At 38.4% G+C, this 14,782-nt stretch overlaps 1 long non-coding RNA gene across 14 annotated transcripts in view; it reads right to left on the reverse strand.

The window, feature by feature from the left end:
* Positions 1-1,754: 1,754 nt before the first annotated feature.
* The window catches only part of LOC112671731 (uncharacterized), an 83,037-nt gene continuing 70,009 nt past the window's right edge, over positions 1,755-14,782 (reverse strand). For 4 of the 14 annotated variants that reach the window (XR_004811352.2, XR_007407822.1, XR_004811350.2 and 1 more), the window contains one exon: positions 7,120-7,374. This is a non-coding gene — a long non-coding RNA (uncharacterized LOC112671731). Of the gene's footprint in view, positions 2,218-4,906; positions 5,043-6,422; positions 6,519-7,119; positions 7,375-12,602; positions 12,730-14,782 lie in introns of those variants that run through there. The other 10 variants (XR_004811358.2, XR_004811353.2, XR_007407824.1 and 7 more) reach the window with 5 other exon arrangements.

Genomic DNA, 14,782 nt, shown 5'->3' on the forward strand with positions numbered 1-14,782 from the left:
AATCTAAAATCAAATCAAAACAAAACAAAACAGAACCAAGCTCAAAGATATAAAGAGCACATTGGTGGTCACTAGAGGGAGTAGGTGTGGTGAGAGAAATGGGTGAAGGAAGCCAAAGGTCCAAATTTACAGTTATAAAAGAAATAAGTCATGGTAATGTAATGTATATAGCAAAGTGACTGCAGATAATAATGCTGTATGGCATATTGAATAGGAGAGTAGATCTTGGTTGCAAACAGTGAAACTGGGGACATCAGACAGAGGAGTCCTGTGGAGAATCCCAGGACAGCATGGGTAGCTGTGTTATGTCCCCAGTGATGAATACAATGACATTGCCTCAGTGGCCTTGCAGCAAATGTGGAGCAACTTAGATTAATCTATTAGTTTTATTGTTATTTATGGAATGGACCTCAAAACCCACAACTGGTTGCCCAACCTAAAAAAAAATTTACCTCCTGCTACTCCATAAATAATCACTACCCATGTGAAACTAAACAGGAAATGAAAACACTTGGTTCATCCCTGGAGAGATGCCACAGACGTGCATTGTCAGAGCTGCCGTTACAACATGGATCACTGACTCATGGCCAGGTGCCCTGGTTGATTACCATGCCCTCGGGGACAGAAATAAGGTACAGTACCTGACTACGATCTGACTTTTCACACTTAACAAGCTGAATAGAATCTGTGTGGGAGGTAAACTATTGTCTCTGAACAACTTTCAGCATCCTATCTGATGTCTGCTTTAGTTCTGTATCGTGTTTTCAAAGCAGAACATTGTTTTTAGCCTGGATTTGGTGGGAATCTGTTCCCACTAAATCATGGGCCAATTTTTCCTCCTACAGGTATATTCTTTGATATATCAGTGAATATATTTGTCTTGTGCAAAACCCTATTTAGATTTGATAATTTCTTCTCCCCTCCTAGTTCCCTTTCAAATAATAACCTGGGTATTCTGTGTTGTCTATGTGCCAGATCCTGTCCTAAGATATTTGTGGGGACTGTCTTGTTTCATTCTTACTAAAGCTCTAGTGACCAAGTGCTATAACCCTAATTTTTCCAATGAGGGAACTAAGTTTGAGAGTTTACATGACTTGCCCAATGTCACTTCACTAAGAAATATTTACTTTGAGGTCTTTGTAACTTAAAATCTGCAAAATTGGGAGAATGGTGTACTTTCTAAAGGCTGCCAAGCACAGAATCACTGTTTCTTTAGTGTACTTCTAAGACATGGAGTTTACTGAGGTGAGTGGAACTATGTCGACTCATCCCCACCTGCTATTCTACGACCTATTGGGTGCCACCAATACCTCATATTGTCCTATTTAAACTGTGGGCCCAGACATCCAGTGGGTGAGTAGAGAGTCTCACACAGGAGAACAAGCCAGCTGTGTTGTTTGCTACATGCCCTCTTGGTGGCTACTCTGTTTAGAATTGGTCAGTATAATACTTGGCTGGTGACTCTGACCTAGAACTTTGAGTTCTAACTGCCCACCTGAGGAATTCCTGGCTCCTAGAAATAATTTAGGATGTCTAGAAAGTGTGAGGTCCACAATGTATAATGCCATGTGTTGGAGTAAACACCTCATACGTGGACTATTACAAACTATGAACTTTGCTCAAGTTCTCCTTCATTTCATATTCAGGGGTATTGAAGCCAGGCTTACTCCTGTCTTTGCCTTTTTATTGTCCAGCTTGTCTAATGTAATGTATCATTATAAATAAATAATGATAAATAATCATCAATAAGTCTATGCATTTCCAGGAGATTTTATACATCCAGCCAAAAACAATGAGGTAAATTATTGTGTGGCATCATAATAATGTAGCCACAATATGTGGTTGAGTGAAAAAAAGTTAATACAGAACAGTAGGTAAAGTCAATTCCCATTTCAAAAACTGTGTGTGTGTGTATGAATAGGAAATATTAGGAATAGGAAAAAATAACTGGAAATATTTATAATACTGACTGCTATGTGTCTCTATGTAGTTTTTCCAAAGTATTGTGTCCATATTACTTCCTTTTAAGCATCACATTTACAACCTGAAACAAAAACAGGTCTCTAAGTTTATAATTTATAACCACTAGTTCTCCAGATTCTGGATGTTAGCTTTAAAAATCTGTAGTTTGTTGAAGTTGAGTTCTGCTTTTTTTTCTTTCTTTTGGTGTCATCACTGTTTTCAAACTTTCTGTAATTCTGAGAAATTCTTTCAATTCTGAAGAGAAAGAAAAAAAAAAAAAAAGAATAAGCCAGGAGATCCTCTTGGTGTGGTGGAACTATTTTAACAGACAGATGTATAAAAAGATGAGCAAGGCATTTGGCTTCAGGCCACATGGCTGCTTGGGAGCTCCAAGGTACTTTCCTATTCTAGACCACTCAAGGGCAGAATTACAGTGGGCCTGGAGTGACTCAGCAATGGGGCAGGGTTGGAGTGGAGTGAAGGAGACAGTATGATGGGATTGAGGACAGGTTTGGGTCTAGGCTGTGTTCTGAATATAGAAGTGAATGTAGGCTTCAGTGCACAGATCACATACACGCAGGATCAAGTGATTTAGACTTCTTCAGATTGAATACCAGACCAACAACTATCAAAATTCCAAAAACACTTCACGTAAAGAGTTTCAGCACTGTATATGATAGCTTGATCTTTTTAGAAAAACTAGAAAATCACTGGAGTCTTTTGGAAATACTATATATGAAATAAATATAGTATAATTTGCTTTTGATTCATATTAGCACATGACTACTCAATTCAACAAATATTTCTTGAGTACCACATGCCAGGCTCTGTGCAAAGCAGTGAACAAAATAGACAAGGCACCTGTCCTCATAGGACTTATAGTTTGGATGCATGCTGATGTCTGTAGTATCACTTAAAATATTGTTAGCCCCAATTCAAATGTGCTGTAAGTGTAAAATGCATACTGGATTTCAAATACTGGGTATAAAAAAAGTTAAATATCTCAATTTTTTCCATCAATAACATGTTGCAATGATAGTAGTTTGAATATATCAAGGAAATATATTAGGGAAATAAATATATTAAAATTAACTTCACCTGTTTCTCTATACTACCTTAATATGGCTCCTAGAAAATTTTAAATTATATATTCAGCTTACGTTATATTTTCATTGGATAGTGCTAGAAAGGCTTCTCAAACCTCCCTTTGCTCATAATTATATAAAAAGCTTAAAAATACAGATTTCCAGGTCTACCTCCTTTCCCCTGGAGATTCTCTTAGCCTGGGCAGGGGCTCTGGTGCTGGCATTTCTTTTTAAAGCTCCCAAAACACAATGGGCCATTGTTCCAGGGCCTGTGAAGAGTCACAGTAAGGCTCTGCACTAGCCATCTGCAACATATCCTCCAATCACTTTCTGAGGGTCCTCTTAACTTTTAAGATATGTCCACAAATTGAGATACCTGTCTTCCGGAGGTGGAGCTCAATTCCGCTCCTTTTCTGTGTGAAGTCTTAATGACTGACTGCTAGCAAATCAACTGTGGCAGAAGTAACCTTATGTGGCTTCCAAACTAGGACACAAAAGGCACTCTTTCTCTCATCATCCCAGCAGAAGCCAGCTGCCATGTTGTGAAGGCACTCAAGCAGCCCCACAGAGAGGGACACAGAGTAAAGAACTCAGGCCTTCTGCCAAGAGCCAGTAGGAGCTTACTAGCTGTGTGAGCAAACCACCTCTATGGAGATCATCCCAGTCGAACTGGAGATGACTGCGGCCCTGACCAACATCTTGACCAAGCTCCTGAGAAACTCTGAGTCAGAGCTGCCCTGCTAAATGACTCCCAAATTTTTGCCCGATAGAGACTGTTTGAGATATTAACATTTCTCGTTTCCAGTTGCTAAGTTATAGGGTAATTTTAATGTAGTGTCAATGCAATGTGGCACTTGGTCTCCCTGTTCCTGACCATGGCCTCCCTGAGACCACCTGCCAATGGTGAGTTGCCTGAGCAGCTCAGAACTAATAATGAGAGTGCTGTAAAGCTCCCCCTGTCAAGGCAAGGGCCCAGTGACCACAGACAACCATGCTGTTACAATGATCTGAGCACTAGGCCGGCATCCAGAGAGAAGCCTAACTGCTGGCCTCAGAGATCACCCAGCCCAGCTCCCTGGGAGCTGCACCCTAGGCTGCAGCTCTGATGCCTTGCTGGTGGTTATATGGCACAGCACCCGGTAAAAATGCACCAGGACAATTTTACATGTCCTCTGACCTTTGCTACAGGCATGGAATCTGCCTCCATCCTCCTCCCCAACCTGATTTCACTCTCCTCAGCCTCCATCCTAAAACAAAGTTCACCTTCAAAAACAGGGCTGCTTAGAAACACGCACACACATCTGTACACATTTTGACTCCTGATTGCAGTCTCCTCCCCTTGACATTTCTCACTTCCGCCAATGTCCTCAGACCCACAGCTGCACTAGCCTATGATGATGATTTTATCCTCACTTTTGGTATTAGTATACATCATTTGCCTTTGCCTCCCCAAACACAGTCCCACCGTCTACCTCTCCTACATTTCCTGACACACAGTCCTCAGGAAGAAATCCTACAATGCACACTTCTACATGGGGGAAGCAGTGAGGAAAGCATTATGGCAGTCTTGGTCAATTATAAAAACAACTATTGTAGATTCCTGGTCTTGGCCAAGAAATTCTGCTCTAGTTGGTTTGGCAATAATAACAGAAGGGTAATAATGCTTAACTTTCTTTTTTGACACCATTATTTTAAGTTAAATTCTTTCAACTTGAAGTTCTTTAAGATTTATAAGGTAAGAAGTTAGTTTCAACTCACTGGATCCCCCAAGTTGTTCTAAAATGAACACCTAAGTGTCAACATCAATCAAATGCTTCATGCTTTTTTTTTTCCAGTGCAAAAATGGAAACAAAGATTACCTTATTCCTAAAGGGTTTTTTCCCTCCATACTTTTGCCTGGCTTGAAATCAGACTCGTGTTCTGAGCAAAAAGGAGCAATTAAGTACAGACTTCTATTTTAACAGGATGTATTTAAGTCAGCCAGGAGCATTCTCCCTGCATTAAGTCAAAAGGTCTTAATCAGAAAATCAGAAAAACTGATTTATAGTCTTGACACACGTGTCACTTATTGTTATGAGGGGCTATCCATGTAAGTGTATGATATTTCAGCTTTGCATAAATAACTTCTCCATTGTTTCTGACTATGAGTACTTAGGTTCGAATGCAAGGGCATCTGACCCCAAGCTGCTTGTGTCAGAGTCTTCCACTTTGCAGTCAAAGGTGAATTCACATTTCTTTCCCCAACACACACACTTTTTTAGTGCTCTACCCTGCACCTCTCCAGGACTCTCTTCCAACCCCAAAGAGATAATGCATGTATTTCAAAAGATTCCTTGTTAGTGAGATGATAACTGAAGGCCCACCTACTCTCATTTTGGGCTACTAGGCTTCACTTTTAATGACAAAGGAGAAGTCCGCTAATGATGTTTACCCATCTCAGCCTGTGTTTGACTAATGTTTGAAAGGGGTTTTGTTATCATAAGACATTCCTGAACAATCACTCTCTTGGAACATCAAGCACACAGAAGGAGAGGTGAGGGTCAGGATGGGGGAGGAGGATCTGAAAGAAAGGCTTCTGGTTCAATCCTCCCCGCTTGTTCAGCACCATCTAGTGGGGGATTCCAATGTGACTCCAGGAATGAGAAAGCTCAGTGTTGTCCTATGCATAGGCGAGGAAGAGGATCTCATATCCATCCTCTCAGATGACATGCAGTCACCCACCGTTTGTCTTCTGTGGATTACACACATTTTGAATTATACACAGTACATATTCAATCTTACTGTTTAATCTTACATTGTCTCCCAACTTGAGATATTTGACTCCTTAACCTGATATGTGGGCAGGGAAGGCAAATAATATTAATACAATCAAAGCAAGCAGTGCCTGGGAAAAGATCGCAGAGCATTCCAAAGATAGATAAAATAGAATGCTGCTCTAATGTGGCTTCTTATTATAGTTGCATTATCTTTAAAATTATATTGTTATAAAATAAACGGATATGTCTGTATAAGTAAATTGTCTAGATAATTGAAATTTGAACCACCATAATGTTTAGTATTATTGCTTTCAGAGGACTACTGAAGAAAACTTCATGTGTACCTCATTTACTAGATAGAATTCTCAGGTGATATGTGGGACTATCTGTTCCCACATGAAATGGCCCCCATTACTGTTAAATTATTGTGCCCTCTTTCCATAGCTTTTCTTCCTTCTCTCTTCCATCCACTGTAAATCTACCTTCTTGTAGCACCCTGATGCCCTCCATTTCTTAATTGTTTACTTCTTTTAAACTTAATGGTAGGCAAACATATAACTAAATTATGTAGAAACAGGTCTATATTAAGAAAGAAACCCTCTTTCTGAGTAAAACATACCTGTTTTAATTAATAGTTTATGACAATATTTTTGATTTTCCTTTCCCACTTCATCCTGAGAGGTCTTCCAGAAAACGGTTGTGGCTGAATAAGTCACTGTCAAATAAGTTAAGTGTGGTAGATTTTTTATATACTGTTGATTAAAGGACATTCACCAATGTGTTCACATGAAAAAATATAGAAAAGGTCCAATTCAATTGGTACAACAATCTAAGGAAATACATATTGGATACTCCCAACAGTCCTGTCATGCAAATTCCTTTCGTGACTAATATTTTGTTTCCTTTTTGAAATCAAGCAGGTGTAAATGAGAGCTAACTGGATGTTCTTTACTTTCTACTCAGTCTCAGATTCCCTTGATAGGACAGTGTGGCAGGTGATCCGAGCTAACAAGATAGTTACTTATCCATGATAATCTAATCCAGTTCTAGGATGACAAATGGCCCCCCAGAAGGTGATAATAGTTGTATGGCATCTCTACTTATAGGTTAGAACCTTGGTTAAGGCATGATATCAGGAGACTAAGATCATGAATGGGATTCCCCTCCCTGGGACAGATCCCCTTCTGTGGGGTCTGATGTTTCCATCACTTGGAGAGTTCTTTTTAAGAAACCGAACACAACATTACAATTAGGTAAGAAAGTAAATATTTAAGAATAATTTCAAAGAGGTCATAAATACCATACACGTCACAAAATCCAGATTAATAGTGTTTTTTATTAGCTACTTGACACTTCTACAATATTTTTTCTACTCTTTTATAGCTGCATACTCTTTGATTGCCTCCTTGAATAACAATTTTGTTGTATGATTTTCTTAACAACAATGAAATATAGTCATTCTTCCTGCAGGATTGGAGCTTTTGGCTTCGTAAAAAATTAGATCAATGAGAATAAAGATGTCTTCAATGAATGGAAATGTGGAATCTCTACCTGTGGATGAGCTTTTCCATCTGAAGGAATAAACCAAGAGAACATCAGTTAATGTGGAAAGATCCAGCTGGGCTTATTTTGGAAACGGCTTTGGTATCTTCAGTGAAAGGAGGCAGCATAGCCCAGTGTTTAGGAGCTTGGTTTACTTACAACCATGTGACTTTGGCAAGTAACAATGTCTCTGCACCGAGATTTACTAATACCCAACTCATAAAATTGCTCAGAGGATTAACAGAGAAAGGTTATGTAATATATTTAGTACAGTGCTTGTTTTGTTGTTGGTTAGCTTTGCTTCTGAATTGTTTTTGCCTTAAACTAAAGGCAAAATTTTATTTTTAAGTAAAAATAAATATAAAAAGTGCCCCAAGTGATGCTGATCCACAGCCAACATTGAAAACTACCAGACCACACTTGTACCAAAAATTCAGTTATTTTGATGAGAGATGCCTTGGAGGTGAGGTGAGAAAGAAAAAGTGAAATAATTCCTTGTATAGTGAAGAAAGAATGCGTTCATTTAAAACCAGCTTTGCTGTCACAAAAATGATGGTTTGAAAGACTTGTTTAGTCATGTTTCCAAATCTTAAAAAAAAATGTTTTTTAAAAAAGTTCTTTAGATCAGCAATCTTGAAATCATGTCAAATGTATCCGGAATTTGCCAAATTTCTAGTGCTCCAAAGTTAAAGTTTTTCACTATGAAATGTATCCTAAGGGGCCTTGAATGTGATGCAGCATCCAGTGCTTTGTTTTCTCTGTAGGATAGGCTTGGGTTTCAGACATATTTATGTTTGGGTCTGAGTTTTGCCATTCACTCTACATGTGACTTTGGGAAAATTATTAACCTCTCTAAAGTAGTTCACTTTTTTAAAAATTATTTATTTGAGAGAAAGAGAGAGAGTAAACGCATAGGGACGTGTGGAACAGAGGGAGTGAATCTTCAAACACATTCCCACTGAGCCTGGAGCCTGAATGCTGGGCTCAGTCTCACAACCCATGAGATCATGAACTGAGCCAAAACCAAGAGTTGGATGCTTAATCAACTGAACCATCCAGGCACCCCAAGGTTGTTTACTTTTTGATAAAATAAGAACATTAATTGGGTCTACCACCTATCTTTGCTACTAGCCCTGAATGAGATGGATGTCATGCTTTTAGCACAGTTCTGACACATTCTTAGCACTTAATATAAGTTAGCTATTATTATTTTTATTATTCTTATTTGTTTGAGAGTGTAAAGTTTTTATTTTGGTTTGTATGGAAACACAGAAGATCTCAAATAGCCAAAGCAACCTTGAAAATGAAAAATAAAGCTAGAGGTATCACAATCCTAGATTTCAAGTTATATTACAAAGCTGGAGTAATCAAAACAATATGGTGCAGGCACAAAAATGGACACATAGGTCAATGAAACATAATAGAGAGCCCAGAAATAATTGTAATATAATAATTGTATAGTGAATTACTTTTCTACAAAGGAAACAAGAATACACAATGGAAAAACATCTCTTTGATAAACGGCATTGGGAAAACTGGACAGCTACATGCAAAAGAATGAAATTGGACACACACACACACACACACACACACGAACACCTCAAAATGGATTAGGGACCTAAATGTGAGACCTAAAACCATAAAAATCCTAGAAGAGAGCACAGGCAGTAATTTCTCTGATATCAGTCAAAACAACATCTTTCTAGGTATGTCTCCTCAAGAAAGGGTAGCAGAAACAAAAATAAGCTATTGGGATTACATCAAAATAAGAAGCTTCTGCACAGCAAAGTAAACAACCAACAAAACTAAAAGACAACATATTGAATGGAAGAAGATATTTGAAAATGAAATATCTGATGAATAGTTAATATCCAAAATATATAACCAACTGAAACCATGCCAAAAAATCCCCCCCAAATAATCAAATTTAAAAATGGACAGAAGAAGAGTGCCTGGGTGGTTTAGTTGGTTAAGTGTTCAACTCCTGATTTTGGCTCAGGTCATGATCTCAAATTCATGGGAGCCCAGCGTGGCTCTGTGCTCAGCAAGGAGTCTGCTGGAGATTCCCTCTCTATCCCTCCTCTTCTGCTCCCTCCCTCTAACTCACATGCACATGCTGTCTCTCTTTCTGTCTCAAATAAATAAATAAATCTTTTAAAGAAAAAGCACAGAAGAATGAACAGACATTTCTCCAAAGAAGATATGCAGGTGGCTAATAGACACGTGAAACAATGTTCAAGTTCATTCATCATCAGGAAATGCAAGTTAAAAGCATAATGAAATATTATCTCATACCTGTCAGAATGGCTAAGATGAAAAACACAAGAAACAACAAGTATTGGTGAGGATGTAAAGAAAAAGGAACCCTTGTACACTGTTGGTGGGAATGCAGACTGGTACAGCCACTGTGGAAGACAGTGTGATGGTTCCTCAAAAAATTAAAAATAAAACTACCCTATGATCTGTTAATTGCGCTGCTGGTATTTACCCAAAGAATACAAAAACACTAGTTCAAAGGGATATATGCACCCCTATATTTATTGCAGCATTATTTACAATAGCCAAATCATGGAAGCAGCCCAAGAGAATGGATAAAGGAGATGTGGTGTATACATACAATAGAATATTACTCAGCCATAAAAAAGAAGGAAATATTGCCATTCGCAACAACATGGATGGATCTAGAGAGTATAATGTTAAGTGAAATAAGCCAGTCAGAGAAAAACAACTACCAAATGATTTCACTCATATGTGAAGTTTAACAAACAAACAAAATAATAAGGAAAGGGAAAAGAAGGGACAAACCTAAAAACAGACCCTTAACCATAGAGAACAAACAGATGGTTATCAGACAGGAGAGGGGCGGGGGTTGGGTGAAATAGGTGAAGGGGATTAAAAGTACACTTATCTTGGTGAGCACTGAGTACTACGGAAGTGTTGAATCATTATATTGTACACCTAAAACTAATATAACACTATATGTTATGTTAACTACACTGGAATTAAAATTAAATCAAAATTTTAAAGTTTTTATTTTTTGTTTTTTGTCCATGATAGTTTTATTTCCTCTAAGAGCTATACTGAGTTTATATATATATCTTTTTGGGCCATCTCATTTATAATTCAAACCCTGAGGAACTGACAGAGATAAATACCCAGTGTGTTTAACAAAATGTGAAGTGTATGGGCAGGCATGTGTGTATGCGTGTTTGTGTGTGTGTGTAAGTGTAAGTGTTCTGATTCTTGCATTCAGCCTATCTTTAAAATGAATTTTACTTATATATATAAGCGGCCAGAAAAATAACAAAAATGGCCTAGAAGTAAAAATTAACTTTTGGAGCATTTCTCAAAACAGTCTACTTTGGAAGTGTCCATGTATTTCTAGAACATATCCAAGATGCACCTTATTAACGAGTACAAGCCACTTAGCTTCCTGGTGACTTGAGGTCCTCATATATGAAATAGGGATAAGATACTTGGTATGATTTACAGAATGTCCTTCCTTCAATATGTTTAATGGGAGTAGCAGTGGCTAAAAGAGCCATGATTCCAGCCCAGCCTTCATGGATCTTACGGTCTAATAAGAGTAGCAGACACTGAGTGGTGTAATGAGTGTTATAAAGGAAGAGTACAGGGGTAGTGGGAGTGTACAACATACTCATGGAGCCTAGTCTGAGGAAGTGGCATTTGGATTTGTAGGGGTAAAAAGTTATTATGAAAAGAGGACTGGAAAACAGGCTAAGAATTGGTTACATGGAATAATTCATCCAATCATTCACATATTTATTTAACAAATAACCAACAAGATGGATAAATCCTCTACTTTCTCACATATATATGTATATATCACCAGCTGCAATGCCTAGTACACAATAGGAAGTCAAACTAAAAGCTCTTCCATAAGCCTCATGTATCCATACCCATTACCTCTGCTCTCACTAATTTTTATCCAGGCTATTCCAGTAGCTATCCCTAGCTAGCTGCTGCATAGTTATCAAAGTTATTATCCTCAAACAACTTTTAATGCTTTAGAGGACCATCTCTGGTTTTACAGCCTTTATTATTCTTAAAAAATATTCATTTATTTATTTTAGAGAGAAAGAGAGAGCACAAGGGGAGGGGTAAAGAATCTTAAGCAAGCTCCCCGCTGAGTGCAGAGCCTGACATGGGGCTCCATCCCAGGAGCCTGAGATCACAACCTGAGTTGAAACCAAGAGTCAGATGCTTAACCAACTGAACCACCCAGGAGCCCCTGGCTTAGGAGCATTTAAATGGAGGAAATTTCATCCAACTGTTCTACAGAATTCTCAAAATGAGGTCTGTTTCCTTGAGGGTCGGTTACTGTTGGCCTCACTACACCCTGTATTTGAAACACCCACCATGAGAAAAATAGAAGTTTTCTGAGCTATAGGCTTGAGTTGGTCTTAATAGTAGTAAACTGCAATCTGTGTTTGCTCTCTCACGGCTTAAAATACATCTCCAGCTTGAAATTTCTGGACTGAAGATCTGCTAATCGCTTATGGGGCCAGTAGGTTTCCAGATGGGGTGCTAGACAGTTGCAACAGATAACCTGGGGGTTGGCTGAGTCAGGGAAGACACACAATGAAGAAATAGGAGCAGGCTGGACAGGAGCTGAAATTCGCTAAAGCAAGGAGTGCTAGATTCCCCCTCCAATCCCTATGCCAGATTCAGCCTATCTCAGAAAGTCTTAGAGCCTAGAGACCGTTATTTAATGTGCAAAATTTTTTACTTCCAGCATTCAGTGGTAGTTTTGATGCAGAGAACATGGATTATTTAAACAAGTTGCTTAAAAGTAGATGTCAGTAGATTTACCAGAGAGGAATTGCCTTTTACATGATTTTGTTTTTCATTTGGCTTTCCACAAATTGCTGTTATGAGAAAAATTTCCTATGAAACTGCAGGTGTGTGTTCTGCATTTAAAAGAGAGCTCTAGCATAATCTTTGAAAATTGTATTCACTTAAATATCTAATTTTAAGAATATAGACATTTTCCTTTTTTCTGTATTATTCCTATAGTTGAAAAGTTAGATTTTGTGGGGCAAGGAAAAGTGAACCTGAAAAAAAGTTTCTTCAAATCTCCAAGTCCCTCATAGAACTTGACCTGTGATCGATCGTCTAGCAAATATAACACTTAGAAATGGAGCAGTTTTTCTTTTCTTCTATCTCTGTTAGGATTCTCTTGATTACAGAAAATACAAATCAAACTGGTTCGAACAAATAAAGATTATTTGCTCACATGACTGAAGGGTCCAAACTGAGCCAGCATTCATATTTCTTTCCTCTGTTTCTTACTCCATTCTTAGGCCAAATGATCAGGAGAAGGCTTCCAATAGCTTCTGAGCCTGCATTTTTTTTTCCAGCTTCTAATTAAAAACAAAGAGCAAATGTCTTCTTCCCAGCATTCTGAGCATACTTCCTGTACTTTGCTCTGATTGAACCCCCATGAGTCACATGACTGGTTAAATTAAGCTCTGTAGTCAGGCAAGTGCAATGCAGTGATTGGCTTGGGGTAGAGTCATATGTTCCACTAGTGGGATGGGATGCAAAGCACTATGGGGACCAGGTGAGCAGAAAGTGGGGGAGGAGTGGATGCACACAGTAAAGCCATAGTTGTTGGTAGGAGGGGAAATGGATGCTGGGGAGACAAGTAATAATCACTTTAGCTTAAATCCCGCTACTCAACAAGTTCCACCTATCCTCCAGTTCATGCACCATTCTGAAACCAGAGATATCTTAGGGTTAGGGTGGATAGAGGGAGGGCCTACTTCTATTCCTTTCCTTCTTCTAAAAACAATTTTTAGCTTCCCATTACCTATAAAGAGCTTCTCGATCTGAGATACATCCCTCCGAAGATTGTGGCTAGAGACTAAAACAGGATAAACTGATATCTTACGATCTTACTTGAAGATTTAGAAAAAAATACTAAACGTATATTATCAGATAAATGTTTTATGGAGTAGAGTTGAAAAAGTCACATGAATTCAGATAAAACACGAGACGTCAAGTAAATTTTATGCTTTCAGTTGTGTGTTCAGGGCTACGTCCCATGGATTCCTAGCTTGGTTAGGTTATTTGCAATTACACACCATCTCTGTAGCCTCATCTCCTAGTCTTTTTTCACACATATCTCCTGCCCCACTGAACTTTCCGGTATTCTCCAGATGTTTCTTTATATGGCTTTGCATGTTTACTCATATTATGCTCTTTGTCAAGGATGCTCTTTCCTGATCTATTCTACACCAGGAAAACTTTTATTCATTCTTCAGTACCCAATTCAAATATTATTTCCACACCAAATCACATTATAATTAAATATTTCCTTTGTGAATTTTTTTTCTGACACTTTGGCGATGAGTCCTCTCTCAATTTTTGATTCCTAGAATATTTTATCTATGCCACGGTTATAGTACATTATATTGAAGATAGGTTTTGGGTTGATGTTTTAATTGATGTCTGTCTCTTCCCATCAGATTCTGGTCTCTGTCATAACCCCAGCATCTAACACACAGCTAGCAATATATATTGATTGACTAACCTGAAAACTGATATTGTGCTTCATTTTTATTTGTACTTTTGCAACGTCTAACATAAGACCAAAGGAAGTATTCAAACATGTACTGAATGAATTAATACCAAATGTAATACCCCATTTTTTAAATTATAGGTAGGCTCCATGTCCAACATGGGGCTCAAACCCATGACCCAATCAAGAGTTGAGTACTCTACTGACTGAGCCAGCCAGCTTCCCCAAGACTCCAATATTTAATACCAGGTCCTGGAGACATTTTAAGCTTTTTCCTAAAATTAAGGGAATGGGTAAAGGTATAGATCAGAGAGAAATGAGTAGTAATTACAATGGGTCAAGATTTTGGGCAATATCAGGAGCCAAGGGCAACTACTTATGGGGCCCTTCTCTCAGAGCAACCCAAGTAATAGAGTAAATTTCTAATGGAGAGAGGACCAAGCTCTCCAAGGGCAGTGGCTCAGAGATAACACAGATGCCTTGGGTTTCAAGTAATAGAAAACCTCAACCTATTAATTTAGGCAGAAAAGAATGTTTAAGTAAAATGGTAAGTAGACTGCAAATATCTGGTGTCTAGATTACGTCCATCTTTCCTTTCTTCCAATCGCAGCATATCTGCTTTGTCCTTGGTTACCTTTCTTCCTGGTTATAAGATGACTTCCAGAGTTCCAGAGTTTTCTGTCACGCAGGCATGACAATGTCCAATGGAAAAGGGGGGACTGTCTCTCTTTCATCACTCTTTTAATAAGAGATTTCCCAGATTTCCTCTCACATCTCACTGGATAGAACTGAAGCATACACTCACACCCAGAGAAATAGACCACCAGGATTGGCTAAGCCCAATCAGTTCAGAATTGGGAATGGGTGCCAACAAAAGATATGTGAACATCTGA

The sequence above is a fragment of the Canis lupus genome, chromosome 32 (assembly GCF_003254725.2).
Source record: "Canis lupus dingo isolate Sandy chromosome 32, ASM325472v2, whole genome shotgun sequence".
Taxonomy (NCBI): Eukaryota; Metazoa; Chordata; class Mammalia; order Carnivora; family Canidae; genus Canis; species Canis lupus.